General features: G+C 34.9%; 1 pseudogene; it reads left to right on the top strand.

Annotated features, from left to right (window-relative positions):
- Positions 1–17,950, top strand: part of LOC119534920 — a 145,557-nt pseudogene that overhangs the window by 76,891 nt on the left and 50,716 nt on the right.

Below are 17,950 nucleotides of genomic sequence, written 5' to 3'. Positions count from 1 at the left end.
AAAGAACTTAATATATTGTGATACAAAAAAAGCAAATACATATAGAAGTAGGAATTAATGGGAGAATTGAGGGCCCAAGACTAAATAGCAAAATAGCAGAATAAAGTCCTGAATTATCAATAGTTACTTTAAATGTAAATGGATTAAACTCTCCAGTCAAAAGACAGAGATTGGCAGAATAAGTAAAAAAGCACAACCAAACTACATGCTGTTTTTAGGAGACTTACTTTAAATTCAAGGATTAAAACAGGAAATATATATAGGAACCAAAAGAAAGCTGGGTGGTTATACTAATATTAGATAAAATAGACTAAGTAAAAAACTGTTACAAGGTACAAAGAAGGTCATTAAATACTGCTAAGGGAACAATTCAACAAGGAGACATAGCAGTTATAAATATATATGCACGTTAGGGCTGAGTCACAGAATAAATGAAGCAAACATTGACAGTTCTGAAGGGACAAATAGTTGGTTCTACATCAATAGTAGGAGACTTTAATTCACCACTCTCAATAATGGATAGAATATCTAGACAGAAGATCAGTAAGGAAATAGAAGATTTGGACAATACTCTACACCATCTATACCTGACAGACTTATATAGAACACTTCACCCAACAACAGCAGAATATATATTCTTTTCTAGTGTATATGGATCATTCTCCATAATAATGATCTTCCATATCTTAGGTCACGTAATGATGACCCTCTCATCATATAATGATGACTATACCTTAGATCACAAAACAAGTCACAATAAATTAATAAAATATTGAAATTATACAGTGTATCTTTTCCAACCACAATAGGATGAAACTAGAAATCAGTAACAGAGGAGAAAGGGAAAATTCAAAAATATGTGGGAATTAAACTTTGTACTCTTAAACAACTAATGGGTCAAAGGAGAAATCATAAGGGGAATCAGGAAATATTTTGAGTTGAATGAAAATGAAAATACAACATACCAAAACCTATGGGATGCCACAAAGGCAAGACTGGGAGGGAAATTTTTAACTCTAAATGCTTCCATTTAAAAAGAAAGATCTCAAATCAGAGACCAAATCTCAAAACTTGAAGATCTAGAAAAGGAAGAGAAAATTAAATCCAAAATGAGCATGAGGAAAGAAATACAAAGTTTAGTGGCAATAAATGGAATACAGAATAAAAAAACAGTGGAAAGCATCAACAAAACCAAAGTTGGTTCTTTGAAAATGCCAGTAAAATTGGCAAAACTTCAACTAAACTGACAAAGAAAAAGAGAAAGGACACAAATAACTAAAATCAGAAATGAAAAGGGGAATATTAAGATTGACCCCACTGAAATGAAAAGGACTGTAAAATGATGTGGAGTGCCTCAGAGGTAGATGATCTCAATCTAAGAATATCTTAATGTGAAAATTGAAGGATGCTTTCTTCCAAAGAGGATATATGTTTGCTTCTGTTTTGTGAAATAGCTCGCTATCCATCAAAACAACAACAACAGCAAAAACTTTAATCTTCAATCCTGGCTTAATGCAAGTGCCATAGATTCAGCTCCCTTAATTTCCTGTTACCTCAAAACTTAGTCTTAGGATCTCAGTGCTGATATAGTTTTTTGCCAGCTTTATCATTTACTTGCAAGTCTGTGTTTGAGTTCCAATTCTTCACTTTCTATTTCTTTTTTTAACTTTTATTATTTATTTTTATAGTAAAATTTTTTTACTTATAATTAGCCAGCTGGACTCAATTTAGATGATCCCGATTTTGTTGGCAACATCCAAGGCATCAGAGTCAGGAGCCTGTGGAATATATGCCTTCTTCTCTCCATCAGGCCTGGTCAGGAGCTTCTTCACAGCCTGTTTGATCTGGCGCTTGTCGGCCTTGACATCCACAGTGAACACAAATGGGTGTTGTCTTCCATTTTCTTCATGGCTGACTCAGTGTTCAGGGGGATCTTGAAAGTATAGTGGTCAAGCTTGTTTCTCCTGAGAGTACCCTTCCAAGGATGATTGTGTTGTTTTCAAAGAGGCTGGGTCTTGGCCTGCACAATGGTGGGTGATGTGCAGATCTTTTTTGTGTATGACTGGATGGCTTTCAGTTCTGCCAGACTGGCTTTCAAACCTTTTGCTCTGGATTAGGTTTGGGGAGAGGCAGGGGCTTCCTTCTTCGTGTTTGGTGAAAGATATGCAAAATTCTATCTTGCATCCATATAATGGGTCATAAATCATCCATCATACTAGAATTAGAAAAAATAAGGTCACAAAACACAAAATGTAGTTTATTTTGGAAATTTTTTCACTTTACAAAATACAAAGTGAACATAAATAATAAATGGAAGAAAGCCTTGAAACTAAACTCAAATTGGGCAGTAAAAAATCTCAGGAATCTGTACCTATCATTTCTAATTTAGAATCCTACTGCAATAACTTAAATTTTTTCATTAAATCTTCAATCATTTTTCTAGGTTTGATTCATAATTCCTTGCATCAGTGGTCTTATCCCTAGTACACATCAGGATTACATGAGTAGGCTGTTCAAAATAGAGATTCTTGGAACCTATCACAGACCTACTAAATAAGAATCTCTTGGGGACGGGTTTGTGTATCTTTATAATATTAATATATATATTATAAAACTTAAAATTTTATAAAATTTAAGATTTTATAATATAATTTTGGTCCCACATCAATTAACAATTGGACATATATTTATTTTTTTAAATTATAATTAAATCATAATTATCTAGAGATTTCTAATCTGATAATTTATATTGGCAAATGATAAAGGTCACACATTTTTCTGGACTGAGATGAATTTCTATGCTATATCCCTTACCTATATCCTGCAAGAGTTTTGTTCTAACTTCTATCTACCTGTCTTCTGAAGGACACTGCATCCCACGTGGTTTAGCATACTTATTCTATAAAAGTTTACTGTGGTTTTGTCTTACAGTTAGAATGTTAGCTTCTTGGGATTAAGCACTAAATGCCATGTATCATTATGTTTTCCCCCCACTTCTAGAATAATATTTGAAGATATGTGGACAGGTATTTTTTTTTTTTAATGGGTAGCTCTATATGATTGATAATATATACAATTGCATGCAAACTTAATATAGCAATTATATTTAAAAATGATTTTTTAATTTATGGGAAAGCTTGCTACTTTAAACAAATAAAAAGTCAAGTTGTTATTGTCCAGTTTAAGAGCTTGGTAAATATTTAGTTTTTCTACTGTACAGCACTGCACTATACATCAGATCTCTTTTGGAGTCTCCTTCCTTCCCAAATCACAGTTATGCTCTTTTCCAGAGATCGGGGCTAGCCACACACTAGGCACAGTGGGTGTGATAGTGCCCTTTGTATGTTTTGAGAAACAAGAGAAGGCCCCCATCCTGCCTTTACATAAAAGTATCTCCTTTACTTAACAGTCATTATGTCTTAAAAATACAGAATTAAAATTTATTTTATTAGTATTTAGGCACTGATATCTCCAGGTGTCCTTTAAAAATATATTTATATCCCTTTGGGTGTCTAACACCTTGACTTGAATTGTGTTTCTAAAAGATAGAGGATTTACAACAACATGTGCAAATTTAGAAGGGAAGAAGAAGTTATGTTTGGATAGAAGTTTGAGTAGCTATGTTTTAAAAGCCCACGGTAGCTCTTGCTGTGCAAACCAGTTGAAGACTTCTGGTCTGAATGATCTCTAAATTTCTTAAGATATTCAAATTCAATAAAATAATTTGCATTTGTCTCAACAAATAATTTCATATATACTTATTTTTTATGTAATGTATATTAATTCTTTTTTAAATTCAATTTTATTGAGATTGTTCGCATACCATACAATCACCCCAAATGCACAATCAGTTGCCCATAGTGCCATCATAAAGCTGTGCATCTATTATTCCAGAAAAGAAATAAAAACAAAAAAGAAAACTCAAATCCTCCCCTACCCCTACCCACTATTGACTCATACCATTATTGACTCATAGCATTGGTATAGTACGTTTGTTACTGAAGGAATGTTACATCAAGGAATGTTACAGGAAGGAATGTTAAAATACTACTAGCTGTAGTACATGGTTTTCAATAGGTATATTTTCCCTATATACCTTCTATTATTAACTTCCAGTTATAGTTCATGAAAGAGATTTCTAATATCTGTACAGTTAATCATGGACATAGTCCACTGCAAGATTCACTGTTTTATACATTCCCAGATTTTAACCTCCAACTTTCCTTCTGGTGACTTACATGATGCTAAGCTTCCCCTTTCCATTGCATTCACACACTATTCAGTACTGTCATTCTCACAATAACATGCAACTGAAAACTCTCTCCATTTCCAAACACTTAAGTTCAACCTAGTTAAACATTCTGTTCATAATAAGCAACTGCTCCCCATTTTTTAGCCTCATTCTATATCCTGGTAACTTATATTTCATGTCCATGAATTTACATATTATAATTAGTTCATATCAGTGAGACCATACCATATTTGTCCTTTTGTGTCTGACATATTTCACTCAATATAGGGCCCCCACATTTTCTTCATCAACCTGTTTTTTGTTTTGTTTTGTTTTAAAGACAGTTTTGTTCACCCACCATACATTCTGTCCTAAGTAAAAAATTGGTGGTTCCCTGTATAATCACATATTTATGCATTTACCACCATCACCACTATCTATTTAAGAACAGCTCCAATTCTTCCACAAAGAAGGAGTAAGAGTCAAAAAAGGTAGAGAGACAAAAGAAAAAGAAAGAAACAGAAAACATGACAGCTAAAAAAGCAACAAAAGAAAATACAGAATTAAACTAAAATAGAATAAAAGAGTCAGACAACATCATCAATGCCAGGAGTCCCATATCTCTCCCTTATATCCTCCTCTTATAGGCATTTAGCTTTGGTATACTGCCTTTGTTTCATTAAAGGAAACATAGTACAATGTTTCTGTTAACCATAGTCTCTAGTTTCCATTGACTGTATTTTTCCCCAATACTGCCCCATTTTTGCAAGGTTGACATTCATTTGTTCTCCCTCATGTAAAAACATATTTGTATATTTTATAAAAATTGCTGAGCATCTAGGTTTCACTGAGTTATACAGTCCCAGTCTTTTTCTTTCCTCTTTCCTTCGGGTGTCCCACATGCCCTAACCTTCTTATTTAAACCATACTCACAGTCATCTTTGTTCAGTATCACTTACATTGTTGTGCTACCATCACCCAAAATTTTGCTCCAGACCTCTCACTCTTGTCCTTTCCTATCTGTCTTTAGTATTTCCTGTAGAGCAGGTATCTTGTACACAAAGTCTCTCACTGTCTGTTTGTTAGAGAATATTTTAAACTCTCCCTCATATTTGAAGGACACTTTTGCCAGATATAGGATTCCTGGTTCATGTTTTTTCTCTTTCAGTATCTTAAATATATCATGCCACTTCCTTCTTGCCTCCATGGTTTCTACTGAGAAATCCACACATAGTCTTATCAAGCTTCCTTTGTATGTGATAGGTCGCTTTTCTCTTGCTGCTTTCTTGATTCTCTCTTTGTCTTTGACATTTGATAATCTGATTATTAAGTGCCTTGGCATTGGTCTATTCAGATATATTCTGTTTGGGGTTCACTGTGCTTCTTGGATCTGTAATTTTATGTCTTTCAGAAGAGACGGGAAATTTTCATTGATTATTTCCTTTATTATTGCTTCTGCCCCTTTTCCCTTCTCTTCTCCTTCTGGGACACCCATGACACATACATTCATGGGCTTCATGTTGTCATTCAGTTCCCTGAGCTATTGCTCATATTTTTCCATGCTTTTTCCTATCTCTTCTATTGTGTATAGGATTTCAGGTATCTTGTTCTCCAGTTCCTAAGTGTTTTCTTCTGCCTCGTGAACTCTGCTGTTGTATGTCCCCATTGTGTCTTTCATTTCTTGTGTTGTGCCTTTCATTTCCATAGATTCTGCCAGTAGTTTTTTCAAACTTTTGATTTTTGCCTTATGTTCACCTAGTGTTTTCTTTATATCCTTCATCTCTTTTGCTGTATCTTCCCTGAACTCATTGATTTAGTTGTTGATATGATTTAGTATATTTCTTTGAAAATCTTTAATTGATTGTTTCATTAAAGTGAAACAATATTTCAACTGTATCTTGATTGAGGTGTAAGTTTGTTCCTTTGACTGGGCCATAGCTTCATTTCCCCTAATGTAGCTTGTGGTTTTCTGTTGTCTAAGCATCTTGGTTATCCCAATCATATTTTCCCAGATCAGACTGGGTTCAGGTCTCAGTGTGGAACTATATTCAAGGTCAAATTTCCTTGAGGGTGTGTCTTAGAAGATTGACAGACTATCCTATGAGTCTTCCATCTGCTGTGCTCTTCCTAACCTGTCCAGCAGGTGGTGCCTGGACTGGTGTAAGGAAGTGTGGCCCCTTTAATTCTTAGTTTTGTTTGTTTCTGTTTTGACTGTTTTCCCTCAGGCCCTGGTGACTGAGTTTTGAAGGGCTGGTTGGCCCTAGAGGTGGGCCCCACCTCCTTCGTCTTAGGGAAGATACATCCCCTAGGGAGTTATCTTCTGCATTTGAATAGCTCCTTTGTCTCTCTGACTGTTCACTACACTCCTGTCTGGGTCACAACTCAGTAAACTGAAAATGGCTGGGGCTCTCTCCACTGAGCCACTCAGGTTGAGAGAGAGAGAAAGGGAAAGAAAGCCCACCTTCAGAGCCAGTCCATGGCCCCCCAGTTTCACCCATTGGTCAGATAGAGCACCTGGTCTTTCCTGGGGTACAGGTGTTTTCTGGCTCTCTAAGGTCTGTCTTTAAAAGCCTTTGTATTTTTCCTTCTTTTTTTAAAAAAAATTTTTTTCCATCAGCCCCACCTCTTCTCCACTGGGAGCAGACTTAGGGTACTTTGTTATGTTTGTAGCTTGTATCCAGAAGTCCACATTTGTTAAGTAAAACCCCACTCAGGGCTGGGCTATATTTGCTTGCTCCAAGAATGCTGCTTTCCTCCACAGTGAGGTCCTGCAGCTCAGCCTGTCATGGGGGGGGGGGGGCAGTCCTGGCATAAGTCAGCAGTTTTTGCTTACAGATTTTATGCTGTGATCTCAGCCATTCCCTCCAATCCAGGTTGGTGTGCAATGTGTGGACAGTCACACTTGTCTCCCAGTTGTTCCAGATTATTTACTAGTTGTTCCTTGTTGTTTATTAGTTCCTTCAGGGGACTAACTAAATTCCAAACCTCTCTGTGCTGCCATCTTGCCCCTTCCTTCTCCAATATTTATGTATAAAAATCAGGATTTCTTCCCTGGATATTCAAAATGCTGAACAAGTCACAAATATTTGTGAGAAAATTTAGCATGAATTTCTGAACTGCATTTCCTCTCTACGTCTTTTGCAAAGTGTTTGTCAACAACCATCACTGTGTAATTTGAATTATATCAGTAGCACATAGTTCTGAGTACACAGTTTTTCTCTAATAGTTTCAGGTTTCCTGGTTCTATCTCATCAAAAAGAAACAAGCTCTTTGAGTTTAGGCACTATGTTGTATACTAATTTTGCTTGTTAAAAGTCTAGTTAAAACTAAAACATTGTGTCCTCCTATTGAAAATAGAAGTTGACCAATGTAAGTAATGATTTCAACAAGAATGAAAATAGAAGTTGACCAATGTAAGTAATGATTTCAACAAAAATGAAACAAGACTAGTTTATATGAAATCAAAGTTTACGGGCTTATTTGTCTTAATTAAGTAATGAAAAAATGATTATGTTTGTAATCTTTAATCTGTTAAGTGTACATATTCTTCACTTTTTAAGATAGATTTGTTCTTGAGAGGTTTTGTATAAAATCTAATCAAAATAAAATATTGTAATTCTTCATTAGAATTGCAAACGGTTTTCTGAATTCCTTTTTTTTTTTTTTTTTTTTTATGCTGGACAAATGCATAGGGCCCTAAATAAGAACTCTAAGAACATGTCAGAAACTTGCAGGTGATACATTTTATAAATGTAGTATTCAATAAGTCTTTGCCATTTTCTAAACTATCATTATTTATTTTGTTAATCTGCAGGAGCCAAGATTTTTAAAACACTTTGAGTGTGTGTGTGTGTGTGTGTGTGTGTGTGTGTGTGTATCCCTATTTTGTCTCTCCATGAATCTTCCATAGGCACTGCATGATCATACAAATTATTGGCTATTATTTTAATATAGATATTAAAGATTTACACCTCCTCTAACCATTTCTGTGAAAGAATGTCCTATCCACAGATACCCAAGCTCTAATTTTCCTCTTGTAGAGTTCTCTATTTCATTTTTGTCACAGTTACTACTCTCCTTTTGATACAGGGAATTAGTGTATGGTACCCACAATAGTATAGTAAGTTACTATTAGAAAATTTGCTCAATTTTATTAGGTTTCCATTTAAGAGTTTCCACTTATCTGCAATTTATACTAATGAAATGCTCTCCATATGGTCCAAGAGTTTATCATATTTGTATTTTAATAATTGATATAACTTTAAAGAAAATCTATTATATCTTCAGAATACAAAATGAAAATATTATGACAGTGTAGATAGTTTTGGTTTTTTCACTAAATACCTTATCTAAGTATGTAACAAGACAAATTAAAAATGACTTTTCCTTATTACATAAAGATAATTCTAACTTACTTTATTTCTTTTTAATTGGGAACAGGTTTGAAAGAACTTCCCAGATCAATTGGCTAAATTTGTTTTTTAGTTATTGAAATCTAGTTAATAAATGTTTGTGATGAAATTCTGGAGTATAAGCAATAGTTTCTTAATTATGTAGCTTGCTTTATTACTTATATTTTTTGAGTTGCAAGTTAAGGGAAAGGTGATGTATTACCTACCCTTTTCTCTTAGTAAAAAGAGTTTCTTTTTTATTCATAAGTATTCCAGGAGTTTAATAATTCTAATTTTTTGAAGTGCATAAGCATCCAAAAACTTAGTTTTTCTTTCTCTTGTAGATTTTGTATTGAGCAAATTTCTATAAACCAATTGTATTTCTATATATAATTCTAATATTTTAAATCAGGAACATTTTAGAGAAGTAAATGTACTTGATTATCCTGCAGTTGGAGATTCATTAGCCAGGATAATGTTGGTCATTTGCCAAAATTAATCCTGGCAAGAGGCACTGGACTATTCTATTAAATCCCAAGCACCCCAGAAATAAGGAAGTTGTAATTCATGACTCAAGGTTGGGAGGGTCTCCTTACTCGCAATATTAAGAACTCAGTTAAAGGCTGGTCATAATGATGTTGGAAATGGAAGGAATTCTCCTTCCAACATGTTCACAAGTTCCACAACATCATGGTGATGTCAAAAAGACTGTTGAATATTACAGCTCTGGAAAATAAGATCAAGAAAATAACTTGGAAGCAACCAATAAGTAAAAGCCACAAATATTCATAGAAAGAATTTTTGAAAGCCTTTAAACAATTTCTCATCACGGAATTTTATTAGTAATGATTTTACCCTCACTAATTTTGTTAATTCCTAATCAAGTTATAAGATTGACTAGTTGTTAAAAGGTAACACATGTTAAAATAAAATTCATGAAAAATTTCAATCCAATGAATAATTTAACTTATACTGTCACATTTTAGTTCTTGTTCTTCTAACAACATTGTGCATCTTTAAAAAAGTTCTTAATTTTGAGTGTATCTTCATAAAGTCATACTACTCCACAGTGAGAGTATTATGCTAGGACCTCCAGAATACTGTTGGGGTCCTAAGTGCTATTTTATGCTGATTTATAGTGAGATACTTTTATGTTAGCTAATAAATTATTCTGTATCATGTTTATGAAAGAGCTATCATATTGAAATCAGTATCATTAGCAATCCAGTTAGGTCTGTTTTATTTCATAAATCAGTAACTTGAGGAGTGAGAAAGACTGTAGGAAAAAATGGGCCCAATTGGCAAGTAATTGGCAGAGCAAGCCTTGTCTGTGAAGAGAGCACATTGTGCAGTCGTAGAGGCTAGGAACCTGGGCAGAATCACATTTTGAGTGCTTAACTCATTGGTAATTTTGTGACCACAAAATCTGAGCCACTGGATATATGTATGCATGCCCACATACACATTTTCTTATGTGTATATCTCTATTTTGCATCAGAGTATCTGCAGCATAATTTACTCATCTCCAAAAGGAGAGAGATGCATAGACTACTTTGGTCCAGATAATATAGTTCCATAAAGGACTCTCTCAGCTTACTCATTACAAGGTAAAAATATAATTTTCCTAGTGCAGACAATAAGGTTAATATAAAATTTGAATAATAGCCTTAGGACAGATGAGATTCCTGGATATTAATGAGTGGAGTTAAGGGTACCCAAGTATTAATATGATATGCTCTCTAACCCAAAGGAAAGGAGTTCTTTCTGAAATCATTTATTATACACCAGGAAAAAATAAGACTATAAGATAATAAAATAATACAGATAATAATGAGAGGAATTTTATTTTCATCAACATAAGTCCCACCTACATCTTACAATAGCTATAGATTATTCATTTTTGCAATATTATTGTTATTCTTCCAATATCCTTTCCACGTTTGGTATTTTACAGGCATTTTCTCCAAATATATCTCCATATATTTTCTTTACACCAACTGGAAAAAAAATAAACAACTAATGGGAAAAAATTATATTAAGTTGAATACTGTGCAGTAATTTTTCTTCCCATAGAAAAATCTGAACACTTACATTTGTATTCGAAATTTATTGTGACTTATAACCAAAATGTTTAAAATATTTTGGCTAATTAAAAATATTTGATTAGCAAAGGAAGCCACCTGGGATTTTATTAAAATTTTGAGATCTAATACATAGAAATAATAAAAATAAGCCATAATTTCTTAGAACTGAAAGAGTGGAAGAGTGCATATAATCTTAACCAAGATTTTAAAAATGAAGAAATTCCCTCTTTCAGTGAATTGATGCATAATATCTTTTAAAGAGTAGAAGGGACTTTTTACAGAGAACACAAGAGAAATGGGCTAGCATGGTACGAATGTAAACTCAGATCATAATTAATTAGAAAGCAGTACTAACTAGAGACAATATAGCACAGGAGCTAAAAGATTGAGCTCTGAAGTAAAATTATTTGTGTTTGAATTTTGGTTCCACCACTTAGTAGTTGTCTGAGGTTGAAAAATTTATTTAATCCCTTTATGTTTTCCTTTTTATTTAACAATACTCATAACATTCCTCATAGGGTTGTAGTGATGTATATATATTAATGTAGGGAAAGCATTTAGAGTCTACACAGTAATATATTATGCACTCAATAATTAGTTGTAGTTATTATTTTTTATTATTACTGAAGCAGTTAGGAAAATTGTGAAAGAAACAGACACTATTATTTGGACTATACTTGAAGGGAGAGAGGGAGACTAATGATAATTAGTTTTCATGGAAATAGAGTTATCAAGGTGCTAAGTTTAAAGGAATTAGTAGTTAATCAGTTAAATAGGGTCTAAATATTAGTGAGTCCTCCTTTGAGGCCTCCAGTGGGCAATCTAACAAATCAAGCTACACCTGCAATTCATAGAATAAAGATAATGGAGTTTGCTCTCAATGGCTTCTCTGAAACTTGCTTCTTCAAAATGGAGTCCAAAGGTGTTCAAGAAGTACTACTAGGGAATATAGGGAGAACATACATTGAATTAGGCCTTTTATTTTCCTAAATCAAGGAAATAAATTGTTTTTTTTTTTTTTTCATTTTTTTTTCCATTTTTATTGGGATTTTTCAGAGACCATACAATTATCCAAAGATCCAAAGTGTACAATCACTTGCCCCTGGGTACCCTCATACAGCTGTACATCCATCACCACACTTAATTTTTGTTCAATTTTTAGAAACTTTTCATTACTCCAGACAAGAAATAAAGTGAAAGATGAAAAAAGAAAAAAAGAAAAGGAAACTCTAATCCTCCCTTATCCCTAACCATCCCCCCTCAATTGTTGCCTCATAGTGTTGGTATAGTACATTTGTTACTGTTTATGAAAAAATGTTGAAATACTACTAACTGTAGTATATAGTTTGCAATAGGTATATATTTCTTCTCTATATACCCCTCTATTATTAACTTCTAATTGTATTGTCATACATTTGTTCTGGTTCATGGAAGTTATTTCTAGTATTTGTACAGTTTATCATGGACATTGCCCACCATAGGATTTAGTTTTATACACTCCCATCTTTTGAACTCCAACTTTCCTTCTGGTGACATATATGACTCTGAGCTTCCCCTTTCCACCTAATTCACATACCATTCAGCACTGTTAGTTATTCTCACATCTTGCAACTGACATGTCTGTTCATTTCCAAGCATTTAAGTTCATCCTAGTTGAACATTCTGCTCATACTAAGTAACTGCTCCCCATTCTTAAGCCTCATCCTATATCTTAGTACCTTATATTTCATGTCTATGAGTTTGCTTATTATAATTAGTTCCTATCAGTGAGACCCTGCAATAATTGTCCTTATGTGTCTGGCTTATTTCACTCAATATATTGCCCTCAAGGTTTTGTCATCAACTCATTTTTTTTTTTTAATATGGTTTTGTTCACTCACCATACATTCCATCCTAAGTATATAATCAATGGTTCTCTGTATGGTCATATCATAAATTGGTTTTTATTATACATTCCATCTTGTTAAATTGGTAGTTCTTTCTGGAGGGCCATTTTGAAAATAACTCAGCCTGGGAACCTAGTCTTCAGGGGAGTGGACAGATGAGCAATGTCTATCACAGGTGATACGGAAAGTGTTAATTATGGCAACTAGCTTATCAGATACTTTCTATGCTAGATCATATGGTCAGAGAATCTTAGAATTCAAATATTCACAGAGATGATAGAATTAATTCAACTTTCAATCTAATTGCTGGAATATTTCATGTGTTGGAAATGTAAGTCTGCGTGCTCAAGTAGATCAAGAAGTTTCTTCAAAAGAAGAAACTGAGAAGAATAAGTAGAATTTGCCAACACAGAAACATATGAGATCGGCAGAAATCAGTATTTCTAACAAGTAAAGCTGTCCAACAGTAAAGTGTGCTTCCTTTCAGGCAGTGAATATCCCTTCTGAAGTCTGTCCAAGAATAGATTTGATGACATGTACCTTCTGCATTAAAGAGAAGAAATTAGCACAAATATTATTTAGGTTCCAGTCTAGTTATCTTTTGGTATGATGATAAATTTTGTTCAAGCTGCTAAGTTTGTGATAATTTTATACAGCAGCAATAGAAAATGAATACAGGTTGTCATCTGAATTTATTGTTCAAGGTAAACTATTCTTTATTTCCAGCCATCTCTGCCAAGAACTTTAATATCAGGTAGCTTACATACATGGACTTGCATTTCTAACCAAATTTCTTATAGTGGCTGAATAATAAAAACTCATTTAAACTTTAGTTGAAAGAGAGGAAGGAATTAATAGTTATAATTTATATCTCTTTAAGAGAATTTGCTCCTCATAAATTCTCATTCTCTGTATCTAATCCAAATAAAAAACATTCATCAACAGAAGTAGAATTACCTTGTTACAGGTTCCGATTATATGGAAAGTAAAACATAACGTGGAAATGGACAATCAGAGCAAAGCCTGTCACCTTTCCCTGTGACCCACAAATAAACCCTGTGCTTAGGAGTATATGTGGTATCCTGGCTCCTGGGACGAGATGATAAATATGGGCTCATTTCCTTCTCAGGAGTGCCTGGAGATAAAAGAAATTCCCTAGCAGATGGTGACCTGCTGGAACATTCCTTCCCTTTTTGCCCAGAGGATAGTTTAAACATTCACTGGAGAATGTTTAGCTAAATATGTGCACTATTTTATAGAAGCTGGCCCACCCCTGTGGTTACAGCTCTTCCTGATGGGGAGAGAGCCAGGTCCCTCACCTATAGTACACAAGAGGGGTGTATGTAGACCATCTCCCTGCATTGGCTGTGGACCCACTAGTCATGGGGGACCAAATCCCACTAGTGAAGCTGACCTTGCTTTGTATCTCCTCTTTTAGAGTAAATGTTCTTCCATCCAGTGTCTAAGTTGTGTGTTTTCTTGGTGACCCCAACACCTGCATGGATTCTCTGCCATCCTCCATATGGTGAGACTCCTTCCTTATAGGTGGTAATAGATGTCTTGCCCCAACAGTTTTTGTGGCAACATAGCACTGCATGGCATGGTGGAGGCATAAGAATTCATCAGTTCAGACATCCCAGGGTGGAGCTAGCTCCTTGGGAGCTAATGGGCTGACTGAGGTGTTAGCCTCCCTCTAGTTGAATGAGCACAAGTGAAATGTAAGCAATCTCCATGGGAACAGTGACCAAATGGCAGGGTGGATGGGGGCAGAGAGGCAGGAGGTGGATCCTAAGAAAAGTCAGGAAAGTATACCCTGGCTGCTGGCTTCCTGCTGATTCCCAGTGTGCCTCAGGGTTCCAGATGACTCCCAAGGGGCCCTGTGCTGGGAGCTCCACCCAGTCAGGGCTGTTTTCAGGTCTAAAGTTAGATTTACTCAACACAAAACCACCTTGGCATCGCTTAAAATGGAACTGTTGAAATGTTCCAATCTCGTCTTAAAACTTAATGATTTTATGAATGTGGTAAATACCTGTCCTAGCAGTATTACATAGGAAATAGATACTTATTAAAATTGATTGCTTATTCACAAAATTCAAATAAACTGTGGATTCCACTGCAGGATAATCCCCAAACAAGAATGTTTCTTTGATGAAAACACTAAAATATATGCTTCAAATGTAAAATAATCAAGATGAATTGTAAAAATATGCTTGAGAAATATTGTTAAGGTGAAACTAATGAGCAATAAGAATTAGACAACTAATTGATTCAATATGGTGAGATGTTTAAAGACATAACCTATATATAGGTGATTTTCTTGTGTTACAGAATATGAATGATGAACCTCCCATGTGCAATCCACCACATTTGGAAATCCAAATTTATTCCACCATTAAGATTCCTTTTATTCAGCTCAACTGTTCAGAAAAAGATTCTCCACCAGAAAAACTGAGCTATTCAATTGTAGGAAGTAAGATATATGATTTCAAATAAGTCACTTTATGTTATTTTAAAATCTATCTATTTGAGCTATTTTAGAGTTATTGGAAATGTTATCATAATACATATTTTTAAAATAAAAACTTAAACAGGACAATAGCAACAACATAATGGATAATGTGGTTTTATTTCTATTTTATTACCTCATCATTCTCAGGAAATACAAATAATCAGTTCACACTTCAGAGACTAGGTGTTGATCCGCCTTCTCTGGCCACTACTCAGAATTTCCAGTATGACGTGTTTCACGAGATCCAGGACCCTATGACTTTCCAGCTACTTATTGAAGTTACTGATGAATTAGGTGGGAATAAAGCTAGTCAGCTGTCAGCCACTACAACAGTCATAATTCATGTGTTTCCCAGGACCACAATGCAGCCAACCTCAGCCACAGAAACAACTACAACTATGGTAAGTACTTAATGATGAAATATAATTCTAAAGCAGTCTGAATTAGTCATAAATATATAAAGTGTTTAGGAATTCTCACAGGAATTATTCTTATGATTTGGCAGTGAAAGACATCAATGAAGTAGTTACTTTAATACATTAAGATTTCATCATCAAAATAAGGAGAAATTATTCTAGTTATTAGCCATTAATTTTGAGTAAAGGTAAATATATCAGTGTTAATCATTTTAGCTGTTATTTTTTGTTTAGGATTCTTAGTAATTATGCTGATTCTGATTACTGTCTAATTTTCTCTATTGAAATTAATATTCATGAAGATTTTGTTATGTATATAGGCACCATATTAGGTTTACAAAAGACAGGCTTGTTTTCTTTGATAAACACAGTCTCACTGGAAGACAAGCTATACACTTAGAATGTTTTGATAAATACAAGACAGTGTAAAATGGAAGTGAAATTGTTATTTGACTTTGTGGTTAAAAATAAGGAAAGTTTAATCTGGGTTGGGGTAGACATTGAGTCTCCCATAAACAGAGGAAGAAAAATGATTTGGTAGGTCTTGGAAAACAGATATTATTGTCTATACAAAGAAAAGAAGAAACAATTTGTCACTATAAAATAAATTGTCCTGGGAAGAATATAATATATTCTGTGGAATGTCAAGGAAACAGTGAAGCTGGAAGCTGGACTTGTGTCTGGAAGAAAAGGATGCTCATTTTAGATATATAAAAATATGAGAACATGGTAAGTCCTGAATGCAAAAATGAGAAGTTGGGATAAGTACTGATGATAGGAAATTATAGCCAGTTTCACAGCAGAGCCCCACGACCTAGTAAAACTATGCTGATATGGAAATAAATAGAACATCAGTGATGTTAATTAATCCTTTTGTACAGAATATGCCAAGTTTGATTTCAGACAGGTAGACATTATACAGCCAAGTGGGTATTAATATCCATGCTTCACTAATATGTATGGTGTTCTATATGTAACTGAGCCTACTCAATGAAAGATTTTTAAATTAAAATAGCCTTTTATTGAAAAAATTATGGAAAATTCCCTCCATGGCTTGACTTTGTAATCAAGAAGTTTTGCACTAGCCATACAAGTCATTTTAATACAAATTTAAATATTTTCCTTGATCCAAAGAGGAACAAACAAATCAGATTAAGGTGGTGTCAGTCTGGTACTTCTCCTAAGTGCCCAACAGAAGCAAATTAAAATTATCTCTGTGGATAGGCATCAGCATTCCAGGCATCCAATTATTTCTAACAATTTTACACTGTGACCACCACATGATTATGTATAGCCAGGAGCATGAGGAGATAAGACACTGTAATTAAGAAGCTACAGAAAGAAACCACAAAAAGCAGAAACAGAAACAGTAGCTATAGATGTTGGAATTATCAAATGCAAACTGTGAAATAATCATGCTTATTAAATTCAAGAGATATAAACTGAGTTTAAAATTTCATCGGGGTATAGGGACTGTAAAAATCACAAAGAATATTTGAAAATATACCACAAATAATAATAGAAATTAAAAGGGCAGTAAGTGAAATCAAAACTTGTTAGATGGATTTAGTGGCACATTAGAAACAGCTGAAGAGAGAATTAAGAACTAAAAATGGGTCAGAAGAAACTCTCCAGAATGAGATATGAGAGACAAAAAAGGTGGAAAATACCAAAGAGGTGGAGAGGCATTTTAAAACAGAATGAGGGAGGCAGGGTAAGATGGCGGCATAGAGAGGAGTGGAAGCTAAGTAGTCCCCCTGGAACAACTACAAAAAACAGAAACAACTAGTAAATAATCCAGAATAACTGCGGGGGGACAAACGAGACCGTCCACTCATCATACACCAACCTGAATTGGGAGGAATGCCCGAGAACACAGCATAAAATCTGTAAGTAAAACCTGCGGATCCAAATCGTGAGACCCCCTCCCCCATAGCCCGAGCTGCAAAGCCTCATGGTGCCAGAGAGAAGCTCTCTCCCAGCAGGCAAATATAGCTCAGCTGAGCTCCAACTGGGGTTTTAAGTAGCAAGTGTGAACTGCTCACTACAGGTACGCATCCCCAAAAAACAGACAAAGGCTTTGGGTGACGACTGACCTTGGAGAGCCAGAGGGTCACCTTGGACTGGGTCTGAAGGGTACTATCTGTTTCTTTTTCGGCTCAGTGGAGAAAGCCCCAGTCATTTTCAGTTTCCAGGGCTGTGACTCGGGGAAGGGTGGAGACAGCACAAGCAGAGAGCGAGACCATTGAAATGCTAATGACCTCCCCCTAGGGGGTCTATCTTCTCTAAGAGGAAAGGGGTGGGGCCCTTTCTATTCAGAACCAGACCCCAGAGCCTGGGGGAACACGGCCATACCTCCTCACACCAGACAAGAATTATAGGCTAACAGGCGTCACCTGCTGGGCAGAAAAGCACAGTGAACTGAGGCATCAA

The sequence above is a fragment of the Choloepus didactylus genome, chromosome 5, assembly GCF_015220235.1.
Source record: "Choloepus didactylus isolate mChoDid1 chromosome 5, mChoDid1.pri, whole genome shotgun sequence".
Taxonomy (NCBI): domain Eukaryota; kingdom Metazoa; phylum Chordata; class Mammalia; order Pilosa; family Megalonychidae; genus Choloepus; species Choloepus didactylus.
The sequence above is the reverse complement of the archived record's forward strand: the minus strand, read 5'-3'. Positions and strand labels throughout refer to the sequence as shown.